The sequence below is a fragment of the Balaenoptera acutorostrata genome, chromosome 3 (genome assembly GCF_949987535.1).
Source record: "Balaenoptera acutorostrata chromosome 3, mBalAcu1.1, whole genome shotgun sequence".
Lineage (NCBI taxonomy): Eukaryota > Metazoa > Chordata > Mammalia > Artiodactyla > Balaenopteridae > Balaenoptera > Balaenoptera acutorostrata.
In genome coordinates this window covers 162020690-162037354 of record NC_080066.1, presented here as the reverse complement: position 1 = coordinate 162037354, position 16665 = coordinate 162020690, and positions in this window count along the sequence as shown.

The window sequence follows — 16665 nt, the reverse complement described above, 5'->3', positions numbered from 1 at the left end:
TTCTAAATCCTGTTTGATTTTACTGACAAAGGGGGTGTGGGGACTTCTAAAACATATTTGATCTTGTTAAATTTGCTTAAAATGGATTACAAGTAATGTGAAGCAAGCTTCTATAAAAAGGTAAAATTCATATAGAAGCATCTTTTGAGTGGCAAAGAATGTGATATGAGAAACAAGGTGATTAAGAAATGAGCAAGCCATCATTGTGAAATAACCTCTGGCCAGGGATCTTCCCAGAGGATCACAGTTATGTGCAGTAGGTCGAGAAATTTAGCTTAGACAGTGAGTTTCAGTTTTTACCTAATGGGAATTCTAATTCAAAAAATACACCTAAAAAACATTTACCCAATAAATATATGCCCTTAATTTTAAAGGTGCTAAATGATTAAAATTAGCCTATACATTTCTTAAGTGAAACATTGTAGGCAAGTCTGTACTAAATCACTAGTCAAAAACTGCAAATTATTTCCAAACACAACATATATGAAAAGTGTTTAAATTTAGAAATGTCCAAAAATTGAACTCAGTACCTACATGCCACTCCAAGTATTGAGTTCTTTATCACTCTAGGTAGTCAAGTCAAAGTGAGATGATCACCTTAGAGGTTGAAATTGAGTAAGCAAGCTTTGGATGGGAATAACTGGTCAGTTAGCTTCTAAACTCCTTTCAATACATGTATCTTATCATTTGTTAATTTCTCTTCTATTTCTTCTCTTATCCAGAAATCAAGGAGACAGCTTAGGCTAGGGGCAGATTACTCAACTTCCTTCTTTTCCAACTTTGCAAGCATATGCATTTTAAAAATAACTAGTGTAGTGTAACAAAGAAGAAGAAACCTGACTCCATATTGGATCTATTCCTTTAGCTCTAACCTTTGTACTCTGTTTCCTGTGCTTAGTCATGCTGGCTCTGTATTTGTGGAAAAGAATATTGCCCATAGCCCAAAATATACATGATAGCCCATTCTCAAGGTTCTGCCTCCCAGACTTGACCTTTAAAGGTATAACACTTTTTCCATTCATATAGAGATAAAAAACTGCAGAACAGAAAATAATAATTGTCTTGTTGGAGGTTTATAGGAACATTGTGACCAGACCTATATGGATGGCTGTAAGAACAAAGGATTCCAAGACCAAGAAGTTTACAACAACCAGCCACACTCCCTCCCCTTTTAGTATAAAAGAAGCCTGAATTCTAACTCAGGTAAGATGGTTCTTTGGGACGCTAGCCCACCATCTTTGTCTACTGGCTTTCTAAATAAAGTCACCATTCCTTGCCCCAGCACCGCCTCTCTTGATTTATTTGGCCTGTCATGTAGTGAGCAGTATGAGCTTGGACTTGGTAACAGTAGCCTAGAGCAGGGCTAACCTACTACCTGTTTTTGTAACTAAAGTTTTATTGGAACACAGTTACTTATTTGTTTGCGTATTGTCTATGCTGTTTTCACAACAGTGGCAGAATTTACAGTTGCAGCAGAAATCATGTGGCATTACAAAGTGGAAAATATTTACTAGCAGGATCTTTACAGGAAATGTTTGCTGACCATTAGTCTAGAACCCTATTTGAATGATCACTGTGATTTCAACAAAATATCCAGACTTTATCCCCAAAGCATGATGATTATTTTATGTAATAAAAATATGAGATTGGGCATTATTAGGATGGATATGGCTAACTTGCATTATTTGCCTATAAATAACAGAGCTTTGAATCATTATTTCCCATGGTGAGATGGTTTTTAAAATATACTACGATATGAACTCTTGTAATTGACTAACATATTTATTCAAGTATGAATATTTTCACTAACCTTAAACAAATCATGTTTCCCTAGTGGTTGGCTTTGAGTTCACATAACAAAATGTTCTCTCAGATCTGTGTGAGAAAATGCTGTCTACGTTACAGTTAGAATGGCTTTAAGAATACATAATACAAAGCACTTTTCTCTAAAAGAACTTCTAATTTGGAATTTTCTAATAAAAAAAATAATCTTAAGAAATTACTCTGACATTCCATTCAAAAAATAATGATGCACTGTAACTTTTTCATTTTAGACGTTTTTAGTTTGTCACCTTTTTGTAACAGAGATAGTAAATATTATATTTCAACCTGTTTCAAATGAAATGAAAATCAGCTGAATGAAAGTTTTCTAAATTGTATGTGTCTTCTACTCTTATGCAGGGTTTAGATATTCACAAATATTTAAAAAGTCAGGTTTTCAAATCCAATATGACTGCAGTCCATTTTAACAGTGAGAACTGAATTGTTTTTGCCCCTGTAGGTGAATAAGATAGACAAGCTAATTGCCTTTTTAACTTACAGATTTTCAGAGAGAGAGATCTCATTATCATTTGCTTTCAGGAATGAATTTCTTTCCAGTTCTGATGGAGAGTATAGCTTCTTTTATCATAAAACCATGAACCCTTTACCTTCCCTATCTTTCTCTAAGTTCCCATACCAAGTACTTGATAGAAGACTGATTTTGCTCATCACTGTTTCAAGTGCTTCTTAGAATAACTTTAGAGAACAAGAGGCACACCACATTAGCATAACAGAATACTTAAAAAATCAATGACTATGCCAGGGTAAAAATGATTGCACTCATAACCAATATTCTAGACATTTAGAAAGGTCATATAGAACTTCTTTAAAACTCTGTTCACTGGAATCATTATAACTGACAAGCTTCAATTTGCCATATATAGAGCCATTCTATCATTTTAAATACCTTACAACTGGTATAATAAAAATTATTCCCAGGGTAAAGTAGCTTGTTTGAAAATCTCAGCTATTGGATCTGAAGTTAATAAAACATAAATTCACACACACACACAGAGGCACATACACACAGACATACACACACATTGGTTTCAATCTGTATTGGAGTAGGCAGTCTGGAATGATCCCAGGTTAGGGTAGACTAGAGCAAAAAGATTTTGACAGGGGAAATATCTAAGGCATAAGTTTCATTGAGGAAGAACATTATGAAGGACTGGAAAGTTGATAGGGATTATGAAAGAGTTATTTGCTTTATAATTTTGATCTGGATCCAACTCAGTATATTTCAGTTTTCAATTGAGAAAAGCGAGCTGATTGTTTTACATTACTATATGCATTTTTCTTTATATTTCTGAAGAAGTCTTCAGTAATTTTCTACATATATTACTAATACAAGTGTTTTATTTCAACTACTTTTACTGTACTAATGACAAGGACATTGCTCTCAGAATCCTTTTTTAGTTTCAGTGAGTACATCATTGGTCTAAGAGACAGAGGTCTTGGTGTGCTTGTACAAGTACTTTACAAACTTGAGCTTATTTCTTAATCTTTAATATGAGAAAAATAAAATGATTAGCACATCAAGGTTATTATGGAGATTAGAAAAGATGATTTGTGTAAATGAGCAACATAACTGAATCATTTTATGGATTTATTTTTCATTATATGGCTACTGAGTGGATTTTACAGTTACAGGGACTTTATTTTCAGAAACAAACATTGAGTTTTAGAGTCTCATAAACGTATTTGGGGAAAAACAGAAAAATATTGGAATCCAGATCATTGTTTTAGGTCAGAATTTATCTTCACAAATAATATATTCCAACATGATGTCGAAAAGTGGAAATAGGAAGGTCAGGGTAGGTTATATATGAAGATGCTACTGTAGGATTGTGGCAGTGATGAATGAAATTGAATGAATATGAGGTTTATTTTTAGGTAAACAGAAAGGAGCTTGAAGAAAGAGGAGCATCATAAATACAATCACTTTATTTAAATATAAATAACTTCTACATTTTAATTCAATTAATTTAATTTTGTTTTATTTTTTGTCTTTAGTACCTTGGCAGGTGTCATTTATTCTGATGTGGAGAATGTGAGAGGGTGAGATAATTGTTTTTACAGTTGTTTCTAGTGTTTGGAGTGTGTGCATATAAAAGATATGTTAAGAGTGTCAATTTTGACATGATAATTTTGAGATATCCAGGAGCCAGACAGGTATAGATGACAAAAAGCTTGAGGGTTATGAGTATGAATCTTAAATGTAATATCAGAGCTGTGAATATTACTTTGGGACTTTTTCAATAGTAAGTAAGGTCATGTGAATTAATGAGACCATCTAGAACAAAGTGAAGGGCAGACAGGAAGAGAGGACCTAGAAATGAGCCCAGAGACACTCTAAAATCTAGCAGCTGGGTACAGAGAAAAGAGCCAACCAAGGAAGACAAGCTAATGAGGTCCACTAAACCCAGGATATTTGGTTTCATGAGGCCCCAAAAGAAGAGACTGTTTTAAGAACTGGTAATGGGAGAGTAGAGGAAGAAGGATGGTCATTATTGCTAAATGCTTCTAAGAGGTAGAAAGTATGAAGTCACAGCAATTGCCATCAATTTTAGCAAGAGTAAAATCCTTGGTAACCTGGTCCAGAGAAGCTTTAGTTGAGTGCGTGTGGAATGCAAGTTAGAGAGTAGGTGAAAGTGGAGATAGTGGATATAGACATTTCTGTGAAACATATACACATAATATATAAATAGTATAATATATGCATTGATGTGTATATATACATGCATGTCTATATATACATATGGTTAATGTAATGGATGTGTGTGCATATATTCATTCTAATGCATGCAGTAATTTATATACATGTATGTGTCTATACACACACATATACATACATATATAAATCAGAGATACTTGAACATAAATGATGAAGGAGAAACTAAGCACCTAGAAGAGAAGAAAGACAACTAAAGGATAAGAAAGCCCAAGTTGAACACCAATAGAGGCATTGGGTTGTCATTAGAAGAGAGACACTTCCTACATTTTAAGAGGGAATTAGATGTCATCAAATGTGGGTGGAATTTTCAACTTTGTGGTAGAAAGTAGTGATTTTTTATCTCTGTTAATGTCCCTTTTTTCTCATTGAACTGTGAGGTGGCACTGAAGTGAGGGTGGGGAGGGAATGTACAAGTATAAAGACGGAAGAGAGAATTCAAATAGTTTCTTAGTTAATAAAGCTTTTTATGGAAACATTGACAGTTATATTAGTTTTTCTACTGTGTAACACATTATACACATGTATATACTTGAAACAACATATATTTATTATCTCATAGTTCCAGTGGATCAGGATTACCTGCACTGCTCAGCTGGTTTCTCTACTCAGGGTTTCACTAGGCTGCAGTCAAGTAGGTAGCCAAGGTGCAATCTCCTCTTAAGCTCAGGTGTTCTTCCAAGTTCATGTGGCTGTTAGCAGAACTCTCCTTTTCTTTGCAGCTATGGAGCTCATGGCAGCTTGCTTCTCCAAGGCCAGCAAAGAAGGCCTAAGCCCTCTTTTAAAGAGCTTCCAACTGATTAAGGAACTATAGAACTCTATTTTTGGTTCTGAAAATAAAGTCTCTGTAACTATAAAGCCCACTCGATTTCATTGACTCACTCACTAGTTTTTGTACACTTAGGATTCCATGATCCACTACTATAATCATTAAAAAAAATCAACATTCTCTACTCCTGTGACCTGGCCTTTTTGTCATCCTTGCCTACGGTCATCCACAGTTAAACCCAACTAACTTTTACTACCTACCTGGGAGACGCTGGCCATGGATTCAGATAAATCATATATTAAGGGTGACTGAGTGCCAGGTTGAGTGTTATGAACATAAATTTCAAGTCACACAGCACTCTCATTTTCAGGTATATGTAATAAATATATGTATGTTTTGATACAACAATGACACAGTTGAGTAGTTGTGATAGAAACTGTTGGCCCACAAAAATTAAAATATTTACTATGTGACCTCTTAAAGAAAATGTTTGCCCACCTCTGGTCGAGATTACATAGAAGAATTGTAGCACAGAGGGTACTACAGTCAATGAATTAAGAAGAAAAGAGATGTAGGTGAAAACTAAGGGGATTACATTTGTTATCTTGGAGACTGCTGTGGTCTTGGAGTATAAGGGATGAAAAAAATATAGGAGGGGGCTTCCCTGGTGGCGCAGTGGTTGAGAGTCTGCCTGCCAATGCAGGGGACACGGGTTCAAGCCCTGGTCTGGGAAGATCCCACATGCCACGGAGCAACTGGGCCCGTGAGCCACAATTGCTGAGCCTGCGCGTCTGGAGCCTGTGCTCCGCAACAAGAGAGGCCGCGATGGTGAGAGGCCCGCACACCGCGATGAAGAGTGGTCCCCACTTGCCGCAACTAGAGAAAGCCCTCGCACAGAAACGAAGACTCAACACAGTCATAAATAAATAAAAGAACGTGAATTTCTTTAAAAAAAAAAATATAGGAGGATCTGTGAGAGCAGGATATTGGTTGGTCATTGACCTTACTTAGAATGAAGGTAGGAAAAAGGTTAATGTAATGAACTGTGGAACAAGAACTCTAATCTACAGCTAGTGTCAGGAGGATTGGCAGGACCACAGGGAGGGCAGAGTAGATGACAGAGTTCATGGTGGAGATTCAGTGGGACACCATATACGCACATTAATGTGTGTCACTTGTGGTACTGTTTACCTTTTCTTCTACAAGCAAGGGGGAAAGTAGCCTAAAAGTACAATGATATGGTAATTAAAGATTATGCCTTCAGTCATCTATCCCTTAGTTAAGAGAAATCTGACAAAACAAAAATAAAAAACAAACAAACAAAAGGGCATAACTATGGAGACAGTAAAAATGATCTGTGATTGCCAACAGTTAGGTGGAGAGAGGAATGATTAGGTAGAGCACAGAGAATTTTTAGGGAGATAAAACTATTCTATAGGATACTATAATTGTGGATGTATGTCATTATACATTTGTCCAAACTCAGAGTGTACAACACCAACAGTGGACCCTAAAGTAATGGGTGACAATAATGTCTACTGTAGGTTTATCAGTTGTCGCAAGTGTATCATTTGGTGGGGAATGCTGACAATGGGGGTGGCCGTGCATGTGTGGGGCAGGGGGCATATGGGAAATCTCTGTACCCTCTGCTCAATTTTGCTATGAACCTGAAACTTCTCTAAAAAATAAAACCTATTTAAAACCAACCAACAAAACAGGCCCATGCCTCAGAAGCCTACAAGGGAAGTGGGTCCAGGAGACAAATCCTAGCTGACAAATTCAGTTGAGGTCATAGAAGTGAAGGGAAAGTTCTGAGAAAAAAATTGTCATGTAGAAGCATGTGTTGATCATAAAGTTGTTGAAACTTGTGAGTGGAAAGTTTTGAGTGGATTGCATGAGATTGATATACTGTATTGATCATTATAAGGAAGGGAAATCAGAAATCAGAGAAGACCACTGAGGTTAGACTCCTGAGAGCCACAGAGATGAATGGAGGCGTAAGGAACAGTGGGATCCATCCTGATGGTCTAATCAGTGTGTTGGGAGAATCCATGTGCTCTTATTCTTCTTACAGAAATTTCACAAGTGTATTTTAATATTATAAATTGCTGAAATATGCAATACCTGCTCACAGATCTTACGTTATCTGATATAAGTTAAATCTTTCTTATGTAGGTATTTTATTCCTGAATTTTCTGATAAAGGATTGAAAACCAGAGTTCAAAGGAAAATAGCTAGTCTATACTGAATATGGATGTGGATACATTCTTGCAAATATAAGTTTATGTGTGCCTCTACATCATGAGTGCTTTTGCAGAAGTCCAGTAGAGTACCATCTAGATTTACAACATACTGAAGAGAAAAGACCTAAACCAAATATCTTTAAAGTACCCCACTAATATTTTGTAACTGAAGTAAAAAAGCCTCATTTTTTCCCATCTTTAAAGTGGGAATTAAAAAAAAACACCTACCTGTGATATTGTGTCAATGAAATAATGTTTGTGAAATAGATTTGTATCTATAATGAATTATAAAAATATTAAGTAATGTTATTTTGAGCTCATTCAGTACTCTGTTGGGAAATATTCTATAACTGGCAAATTCTGCTTCTTTTCACCCATGAAACTCACAGGTCCAAATAGTCTAAGGTTAAGTTTCTATTGTTTCTGTATTAAATATTTTCAAAGTTTCAACAATTTAGACCTTCACTTTTCCTTGACTTTGATGCACGTGTGGTTTGCTCCACAAACTGCAGCAAAATGTGCATGCATCTACAGAAAAGGAATTTAGCTTAAAAATCATATGCTCACAGCAGATTTGCACTTTTTCAGAGAATAATTTTCCATGTTTGTTCAGTGAGGATTTTACTTAAAGTTTTTTATTTAGATAAAAAGAATAATTTTCCAAGTTTATTCAGTGAGGATTTTACTTAAAGTTTTTTATTGAGATAAAAAATAGTCAGCGATTCATTATTACCCTCATCATCTCAAGTTTAGCTTCATCACCCTGTCCTCACCATCACCCTCATCTTTCATGGAGATGCCCATGCCCTAAAAGGCTCTATACACAGTGCATTATGGAGAGAGGTTTCTTGCCCTGTAGCAAGAGGAATTTATAAGCGTGCTTAGATTATTCCAAATCTTATTATGCATGAAATGTCCAGATCATAGAGAAAAAGTAAGGAATGATTTTTCCTTTGGCAATTTTTGGATAATTTCTTCAATAATCGTTTTTGCATGTGTATGTATATGCCTTGCTTAGACACAGATTCATTCATTCACTCTAGCTAAGCCACCTTTGTGGGTTTGAGGGAGAAAACTAGAGAAAAAAATCCTCAGGAATAAAACTGTATACTCCAGAATCATAGCACCCTGTAACTAAAATGCCATAATGACTTAGCAATTCTCTCTTTTACTCTGTGTTCAATGGGAAAAATCTCCCTAGGAAAAATATTTTTCCTAGTAAAAAGGTTCTCTCAGCATATTTTAGGGTAGGGGAACAAAGCAGCAGAGTGAATTAATAGATGGTTAATGATTCATCAAGTAAATCCTGGGGATCAATGATCACTTCCGATTTCAAATTTTCTTCTCTGTTATTCAGTTCTGCCTCATCCTTTTCCACACTGAGAGTATTCCTCTCCAATCTCAAAAATATAATATACCATTAACATGCCAAATAATGAGTGGAGATATGCTGATTTAATAATCTTTCATTTGATTTATGATAAACTGATGTAGGTGTTGATTAGACTCCTATAACTTACCTGTTTAATGTTTATTGGCCAGATGTCAGTGTCTCTCTTTCTTAAATGAACTTAATTATTGCCGCAAAGAACATTAACTTTGACCTCTTTATGGACAGTTCAATATGACTGACAGTGAAATAAATAGTGCTCATTATTTTAAATTGTTGTACAACATATGACCGCCAAATTAATGGAAAATGACAGTGGTTATCAGCCATTAAAGCAGGTTTGGGTGTTATTTTCCAAAGCCCTCTACCTGCTCCTTTGTGAGGTGATTTTTCTTAGGACTGAAAGACAATAAGCACATAGGTATTCAGGATCAAGTACAGACATCCATCGGAGCCATTTATTGTGGGTAAAACTGAGTTGTTTTTTGCGTTTTTATGTTTTTCTTTTTTTTTTTCATGACAGCAGAGATTCTTTAGGAACACGCAAAAAAGTTATTTTACTTCCAAGGGTGAATGAGAGTTGCATTAACAAGCCATGGTATTATTTGGGCCAATTTCATGTCACTTGAAATTCATGAGTTTAGAGATTCAAACCAAAACACAAAGATTTTAGTGGTTTTATTCATATTCTTATTGTTCAAGAGTGCTTAAATCAGACATAAATGTTTCATAAGGCTCTCTGGACATCACGTGGTTCTTCCAAGAACACTATTTTGATGATTTAGATTGTCTGTTATGAAATAATGCAGAAAAATACTGGTAACAATTTATTTGCTACAGTGAGGATATTGTATATGAAAGAAAAGTGCTCTATGAAAAGCATGTTTGTGTTTTTATTATTTAAGGAACATCTAAAAAGAGTTCAGCATTTTTGAAGTTACTGAAATAAAAATGCTATATTTTAATCCTAACATCACATTTCCTATTGAACCAGGTTCACTCAATCTTATGATAACTACTTAACTTACTAAAACTTTTATACCAGTAGAGGAGAAGTTTCATGTTGTAGTGCCATAATAAACATTCAAAAAACATTACCATTACTAAAGAACTAGAATGTTCCCAGACATGTGTAAGTATTCCCATATTTAAAGAATATGTCAGTAAATCTATCACAATACATTAAATGATATCAGAGTACAGTAAGAATTTCTGGGTAGTAACTAAGCTATTCAGAATATAGCTGAATATAAAGAAAGGAAGGATGAATATATTCAGTATGTATGGAACCTTGGGATCTCAATACCACCCATATGCGTCAAAAGTGAATTCCGAATTAGTCACATATCTTTACATTCTTCTATTTTAAGTCTATGTTCAAGTACATGTACTTAAATTTGAGCTATCACTCATGTTTAGATGCATTACAAAGTGTCAACTCCATTCCCATTCTATTTAGGTGGGCTTTCATAATTCTGTAATTTACTTCCCATAAAGTGTTCACTATATAAGCATTACATAAAACTTCATGGTATATTTCAGTGTGGATTGAGAGCATAATGAAAAGAAATGATATAACTGAAAACAACAAATAAAAGGTATTCATTTATTCACATATTTAACAAACGTGGTTAGGTACTAAGAGGCAGGGATTATACCAGAGGCTGGGTATACAACAGCCTGTGAGACTGATCTAGACCCTGCTTTTAGAGAGAATAAATGTATGAGTGGATGGTAATTCTATTGTCAAGCATAGATGTCTTTATATATTTTTGTTTCTTAAGAAGTGTCTTCTGAGCAAGCTTACACATTGGTATGTGAATGGTTCTCTTTAATAATTTTTAGATATTTATTTATTTGCTCCATTGTCTAACACCCCACCAGAATGTAAACTGTTTGCAGGCAGGACATTTGTAAATTTACCTTGATCACCTTTGTATCCTAAGGGCAGAGCCCAGATTGTAACCAATCTATGTTGAGTGGGTGAATAAAGGAAATTATCATCAGCATGTTGGTCTAGATGTGCTGGGACAATAAATATAGGTTTTTATTCTTCAATTTTTATAATAATATTTTTAAAATTTGATTTTTCTTTAAAAAGAAAGCATTACTTTAGAATACTCAATATTTAGATGCTTCCAATCTTTACTTTCCTGGATAAATTATTTTGAAATTATCTGGATATTTTTGTTTTAAGAAATGCAACCACTTGGGCTTCCCTGGTGGCACAGTGGTTAAGAATCCACCTGCCAATGTAAGGAACATGGGTTTGAGCCCTGGTCTGGGAAGATTCCACATGCCGTGGAGCAACTAAGCCCGTGCGCCACAACTACTGAACCTGCGCTCTAGAGCTCGTGAGCCACAACTACTGAGCCCATGTGCCACAACTACTGAAGCCCACGCACCTAGAAACCGTGCTTCGCAACAAGAGAAGCCACCTTAATGAGAGGCCTGCACACCACAACGAAGAGTAGCCCCTGCCCGCCTCAACTAAAAAGAAAGCCCACGCACAGCAAAGAAGACCCAACGCAGCCAAAAATAAATAAATAATAAAATAATAAATAAATTTTGGAAAAAAAAAAGAAATGCAACCACTCAAAATAAAAAAATACACAAATAAAATAGTAAAATTAGCTAATGTTCTTTTATACCTCTGTGTGAGGCACTATACTATATTGTTTTTATATATTATTTAATACTCAAATATTGTTGCAGTTACTCCCATTTTAAAGATAAGGACACTGAGGCTTAGAATGCTTAAATGACATGACACAATCCTTCAACTGTTGAAGTCAAAATTCAAGCTTATCTCTGTCTAACTGTAGTATCTTAAAATAAATATCTGCACAAATGGGAAATAGATTTTTCAGTGAAATAACAATAGTATGAGTTCTTGTTATGAAGCAAGCATACTAACATGAATTCTCATTTATGAAATAAACATAATTTCTCTACCACTTTGAGGGAGTAAACCTTCACATCTATTATACTATATCCATTTTCAATAGGACGTCTGTAGAAAAAGATGTAAATTATCTTACTACCTTCTAACATATTTTGGTCCTTTGGGAAAATCATAGAGATATAAAAAGTGATTCCTTTTATTTCCTGTAAAACTTTTTTTGTCCTAAAGTCAATTTTTTCAGATACTGATATAACTCTGTTATCTTTTTTATTTGTATATGTTAATGTTTACATAGGCATATGTGCATGCACAGGTGTGTGTGTGTATTTCTATCATTTTATTTTCAGTCTTTTGGTCCATATAGTTTATATGTTTCCTTTTAAAATAACATATACCTGAATTTGTGCTTTTTATTCACTTTGACACTCTGTTTTTTAATAGAAGATTTTAGTCCATTAACATTTCTTATAGTTACTGATATTTTGGAAATATGTTGTCTGTCTTACTGTTTTGTAATTGCCCTGCTTTTCCTATTTTTCTCCCTTTTTGCCTTATTTTATATAGATTGAAGTGACTAAAATTTTTACTTTAACCCATATTGTTAGTCCTCTATTAATAGGAAGCTGTGTACTCTATTTCTGTTATTTTAGTGATTGCTCTAAAAATGTCAGCTTACAACTAGAGTATCAGCTCCATGCAGGCAAGTACTTTGCCTATATTATTAAATGCTATATCCTCATTCCTAAAACAGTGTCTAGAACATAGAAAGTTTTCAGTAATATTTGTTAAACAAAAAACAATATTGATTGTGTAGTCCACACAATTTAAAAGATAACAAAAAGAACTAACTAATAAGTTAGTTCTTATTCTTAACTGCTCTCTCATTCAATAGTTTTTCAATATTTTAATTGTCTTTTTGAAGTAATAATTATAAACATTATTTTATATTGTCTTTTGTAGTTGTCATTTGTTTATTGTTTACTTGAAAAAGAGATTCACTTGGCTAGACAAATCTAGGTTTGATTGTTTCATTAAAATCTATCAGAATTTACCTAAAAGTCCAAAATGTGTGTCCCTTATTGGCAGGTAAGTGTATTCAGCCACTGAGACTCATTTAATCTTTTGGCTGTTACATCCCATAGGGTCTTGACATCTGCAAGAAGCTGGTGGAAAGGAAAAGAGAGCCTCTCAGAAGGCTTTGTCTTAAGGAGGGACACCTCATTTTGTCCAACATTCCACTGGCCAGAACTACTCAGACTGTATCACCTAACTGCAAGGGAGATAGGAAAATACAGTACAGCAGTATTCTGAGGCAAAGAAAGAAGAAACTGGTTTGAAGGGTGAGATTTTTTTCAATACAGATTGATAGTAATATTGATATTTTCTCTCTCATATTTTAAAGATATGGATCCACTGTCCTTTGACTTCAATTTTTGCTTTTATAAAAACAAGTTGTCAGTCTGTCATCCTTTTAAAGATCATCTTCCTTTTGGGTCTACTTTATTTAAGGTCTGCTCTTTTTCTTTGGAGTTCTGTCAATTCATTAAAATAAGTTTAGGTGAGGATTTATGTTTACCTGTACAGCTTAAATTTAACTGCATTCCTGAATATTAAAATGTATAACTTTCACTGGTTCTGCAAAATTACCAACTATTGTCTTTTAAAATACTGCTTTTTTCCCCTCATTCTCTATTTCTCCTTCTGGAACTCTATATAGCTTATATGTACTCACTCTACCTTTCTTGTTCTTTAAATTTTCATATTTTCTATATGTTTTCTTGCTACATTCCAAAATATTTTTTTCTAAATTCATCTTTTCTAATTCTTTCTTCAACTAAATCTATTCCTCATTCCAGCCATTGTTTCCATAATAATCATTAAATTTTCCATTTCAGATTTTTTTTTTGCATTTTTGCCTGGTGGTTCATGATACTGCTCTGTTATCTGGCAATATTTTGATACTCCCTTTCTTATTTAATCATACTTAAAGTACTTTTTATTTGGGGTACTGGAAATATTCTATCTCTGCATCAGGGTAGGAGTTACGTGGAAGAGTGTATTATACACAGACACACAGTCACACACACACATTTATTAAACTATGAGGTTAAGGTTTGTACATGTTACTGTATGTGTATCAGTTTCCTATTGCTGTTGTTAAAAATTACTACAAATTTAGGGTCTCAAAACAGTACAAGTTTATTAAATTCTGAAGTTCTGAATTCTGAAATGCTTCTTGTGAGGCTAACATAAAAGACTATTCCTTCTGGAGGCTCTAGGGAAAAATCTGTCCCTTGATTTCTTCAGCTTCTAGAGGCTGTGCACATTCCTTGGCTCATAGCTGCATCACTTTGACCCCTGCTTCCTTTTTTGCATTTCTCTGTCTCTGTCTCTGACCCTCCTGCTTCTCTCTTATAAGGACCTTTGTGGCTATATTACCTCCACCTGGGTAATTCAGGCAAATCTTCCCATCTCAAGATCTTTAATTTAATCACAACTACAAATTTCCTTTTGCTATGTTAAGGTAGTATATTCACAGATTCTGGAAGTTAAAAAGTGGACATTTTGGGGAGACATTATTATGCCTACAGCAATATGTATATTGTACCTCAATATGAATAAATAAATTCCATTTTTTAAAAAAAAATGAACAACAAAGAAAGCCAGAGAGGCAGTGCTTAAGATATTTTCAAGAGTAAACAGTATCCCTTAACATGAAATAATCAGACATAAGTTTCCTCACTGTATATAGTGCACAAAAAAAAAATGCTGGGAGAAATATTTCTTTAATGATCATTTGCAAATTCTAATGTATTTTTTAAAGAAAATTCTACCTCCAACCACTGAACACAGTAATTCCCAATATCATATAAACATAATGCACACACTTTTCTTCTAATCTTCTTGATAACATGGCCAGTTCTAAAAATTATGACTCATGGGAAAAAAACAGTGATGGATCTTAAGGAGTTTAAATTTCAAGTTGGCAACATTTTATTTGACATTAACTCATCAAGTCATTGAATTCTTATTGCATTCTGGCAAAATACCATGTGTAAAATAAGTAGCTAGTGGGAACCTGTTGAACACAGGGAGCTCACCTTGGTGCTCTGTGAAGACCTAGATGGTTGGGATGGGGCGGATGGGAGGGAGGTCCAAGAGGGAGGGGATATAGGTATACATATAGCTGATTCACTTCATTGTACAGCAGAAACTAGCACAACATTGTAAAGCAATTATACTCCAGTTAAAAAAATAAATAAATAAAAGATGAGAAGGTATTATATTTCTCATGTCTACTTATAGTTGTTCCTGGATGAGTTTCTTCAAAGAAATTTGATTAAAATGTCCCAAGTTGAATTTGGAAAAGTAGGGAAATATTTTAATCATTGGATTGTTGAGTTACATACAATGAACAGGCCACAGCAGTAAACGTCTTAGCTCCTGGGGCAAGAAATCCACAGAAGACTCTGCCAATCACAGCCTCCCCTGACCTCTTTTCCTCTAATGAAACTCTTAAAATATTTTATGAGGAAAAAAGCTATTTTCCTCCATGTTATCAGTTAAAATATATTTTCTAGAGTTCCAAAGGACAACTGCTAGGACGGATGCGTCTAAACTTTAGGACTGAAGTTTTGTTTTGTCTGCTCTGGAAATGTCAGTACCTTATTTTATTCCTAGTGTTTGGAAAATTATTTAATGCATCTATTTTATTTATCTTTCATTAGACCAATGCAGATATGTTCTAACTCTCAACACTACAAAACTTACTAGTCTAACAAGTTTAGCTCTCTGTGTTTGTGTCTTAGTAATACAGAGATCTGGGAAGTTTTATATTATATTTTCAAATTTTTACAGCTTTGCAGCTAGAACTGTATGAATTTTCCATAAATATTGGAGAAAGAAAGCAATAACCTTAATATTTGAGAGAACTAGTACACAAAACAAGAAGTAGACAGAAACATTTGTTCAGGGGATCTTTTTTTCTTTCCTTCCCTCTTCCTTTCTTTTTAGATTTTATTTTTAATATATAAAACTTTGGACTGCATTCGGTGACAATTCTAATATTCCTGACACTAAATCTAATTCCTTTCTTTGATAACAAGCATTACTCATGCCCCTTCACTTTGCTTCTTTAATAAAAGAACCATTACCAGCAGAATTATTCTTTCAGTATTTCTCTTTTCATTGTTATTCTGTGTGTGTCTGTGTTTGTGTCTTTGTGTGTGTGGGTGTGCGTGTGACATATACTAGCCCAGGTGAAAGTAAGTATTTATTAAATCAAAGAATGGTAATCTTAGGGGACAGATTTATTTATTTATATTTTTAGATGCTCTTCTTTCTCTTATGTTCTACACAATTGTTGTAATACGAGGAGATAATTAGATTATGATAAGTACATTGAGTACATTGTTTTCTATGTCAGGGTAAGACAAGGTTATGTTGCAGTAACACATACCCCTAGAGTATCAGTGGCCTAAAATAGCCAAGATGTGTTTTTCTTCCTCTTACTTTTCCATTACAGGTAGGCTCTTGTTCTTCTCCGTGTGATCATCATTCTGGAATAGAGGCTGACAGAGGGGCCACATTCCAAATGCTGGTGGTAACTGTGAAAGAAAAAGAGAGAAAGAGAAACATGGCACATTACACTATTTCATAAAAGCCACATTAAAATTCTTAAAGAAACATGACATACCACTTCTGCCTAATTTCATTAGTCAAATCAAGTTGCGTCTTCCTCTAAAGGTGTTGAAAGGCCAATGTTACCATATGCATAAGTGAGATAATTCATAATAGGACTGG